The sequence below is a fragment of the Molossus molossus genome, unplaced genomic scaffold, assembly GCF_014108415.1.
Source record: "Molossus molossus isolate mMolMol1 unplaced genomic scaffold, mMolMol1.p scaffold_m16_p_13, whole genome shotgun sequence".
Lineage (NCBI taxonomy): Eukaryota > Metazoa > Chordata > Mammalia > Chiroptera > Molossidae > Molossus > Molossus molossus.
Window position 1 is genome coordinate 87,699,849 of NW_023425348.1, and position 2,686 is coordinate 87,702,534.

The window sequence follows — 2,686 nt, forward strand, 5'->3', positions numbered from 1 at the left end:
ACAGAGCCCCAGGCGGGGTCAAAGATCAGGGACCCCAGGGGGCGGGGTTTAGCCCTTGGCCCACACCCCCTGCCCGGGTTTGGGAGTCGGCTTCCTGAGAAGGGCTGTGGGCGTCAGACTGAGGCCCGGGGAGGGAAGAGACTTTGGGAACGAGGCTGGCGCTGGAGGTTGCGCGTCCCAAGCATTGGCGGTCTCGGTGGAGCCCAAGATGCCTGTGTCGTCACAAGGTGGGAAGTGAGAAATCCGTACCCAGGACTCGGGCCCTTTCACTGCTGGGCATTCTGAGCTGGCCCCAGCCTGCCAGCAGGTCTACAGCCTAACCTGGGCGCGCGGGTCAGTAGGTCCACCTGCTCCCTGGTCAGGGGAAACTAGCGGGGCTTGAACCCCCAGGCTCCTCTTTGCCCCCTGCTGAAGCTGCCCCAGGCCAGTCAGAGTGGTGGGCAGGGAAGCTGTGAGCAGGTGGCGGGTGGTCAGATCATCCAGTCGGGAGAAAGCTGAAAGGATTCTACTTCTGCTCTGTGTGGGAGTCTCCCCAGCCACCCGAACCCACTTAGTCAAGCTTTGCTTAAACATCTCTAGGGATAAGGAACTCACTACCTGTAAAAAGTGAAGCCAATCCAGTTTTGAATAACTGCCTCTATTAGGAGGTGTTTTTACTTCCCACCTAAATAACCCATTCCTTTGGTCCTGCCTCTACAGCTGCCTGCCCACTGCCTACCTCTGCCTGTCACTGAGGTCCTTACCATTGGTGGCCACAAATGAACATGGTGTGCCGACAGCAGCTGGGATTCTTGCATTCTTCTTTTCAGACACCATATTATTAACACATCCTAATATTACTTAGCATTTGGGGCAACCCCGTGATGCTATTAGTTCATAACACAGAGTTTACAATAAAGGAAAACCTCAGGTGTTTTTGTTTTCGTTTTTAGGTTGTTTATTAAACACAAGCTGCTAAGCCGATCTCCTTATCTGAACCTATGTGGTTGAATTTTTGCAGATGATGAAATTTAGGCTGGTTATCCCACCTTGTGACTTTTGATCCATCTTCTCAGCTCAGCAACAAATTCTCAGAAAGGTTACGAAAATATTGTGTATCCTAAGTTGAGTGCAGCTTCCATATTTACGTCTATTCTGAGTCCTAAGGACCCTCAGCTTCTCAGCATCTTTCCTTTGTGCCTCAACCGCCTGAAGGTATACTTCCTCCCTCCACCGCTCACACTGCATTCCTCCCCACCACTCCAAAGTGCTTCAGTGTCCACCTTCAATGACCACAGTCACAAATATAGCTCTGAATTATTCAAGAATAATGATAAACATATAAAGCCCTTCTCTCACTCGAGCTCACAAAATCTATCACAATACTGCCCTTATCATTCCTACCTAGACCACCGCCCAATGTCAAATAGGTACTCCATCCTGGCCCCAGAAGCTACCCACAAATTCTCACACTTATACAGGACATTTCCTTTTACACACCTGCTGCTTCTTGTGCCAGTCCCTCCCACTCCAGCACACCTGAGCTCTACTGCTTCATGTGGACCCGCCCCTACACCCCAGCCCTTAACCGGACAGGGTCAGCCCCCTTAAGGGTCAGTGATTAGCTGAGATGCAACCTTGTGCTTAAAGATGGTCCTCAACCACCCTCAGGAGGAGCTCAGGGTATTTGAGATGTAAATTCCTACTGGAGCATCTTATTATCTTTTAAATATTCTTCAAAAATTTTTTGTATTGATTTGAGAGGGAGAGAGGAGAGGGAAACATTGATGAGAGAGAACATCAATTGACTGCCTCCTGCATGCCCCCACTGGGGTTTTGGCCCACAACTGGGCATGTGCCTGGACCATCGGGCCCTATGGCCCTACTGGCGCATTTTAAAGGAAACAACTTTCTAAACAGCCCCTGGCATTTTTCACTTTCCCACCTTTGACCTCATAGTATTCATCTTGCTCCTTATCAAGTTTGCTTTTCTCTTTTTTCCTTTTCTTGTCCTTTGGTTTGTTTGAGCGGAGGAGGTGCTGAGAGTCTCTAACTAGTCTTCAAGGACTAGTTTGGGCATATCCCTGTTACAGTTCTTCAGTGTTTCCTCCCCACTTCTGTGGCTTGTGGCTTCTGAGTAACAAAAGGGACCCTCCACCGAGGGTGGAGGATCCAAGTTGTTGTTGGCTGCAGAAAAGCCTCTGGCTTGTGACCCTTCCAAACAGTGATGTGATGAGGGTGATGTGATGAGTCAGTGTTTCTGTTACGCTCCCAAAGGTCCGCTGGAGCAGAGGCCTGGAGTGAGGCTAGCTCATCAGCGCCTGCAGGGAAGCAGCCATTCCAGCTGGCTGTAGCAGAGCTCACAGGCAACCTTTCACCCCTGGAGTGGTGACGAATGGTTTGCACGGAGACGGGGGAGGTGAAAGTGTGGCAGCAGAATGTCAGGTTTCCAAAAGGTTGCTGGAATTCAGTTCTGAATGAATATACCCAAGACTGCATTGCAGGAAACAAAGCTGTGAGGACTCTGCAGCTTCCGAAGTCCAGACTGAAGCTAACAGGCAGTCACCTTCTCAGTGCGGCAGGTCTCCCTGGCTGCAGGTCTCCCCACCAGAACACACCACCCTACACTGTGTCTTCCTGAGCCTGGCACCTTACAGTCCTTCCTCTACCTAGGATTACATTTCTAAAGCAATCCCAACCTGGAGAC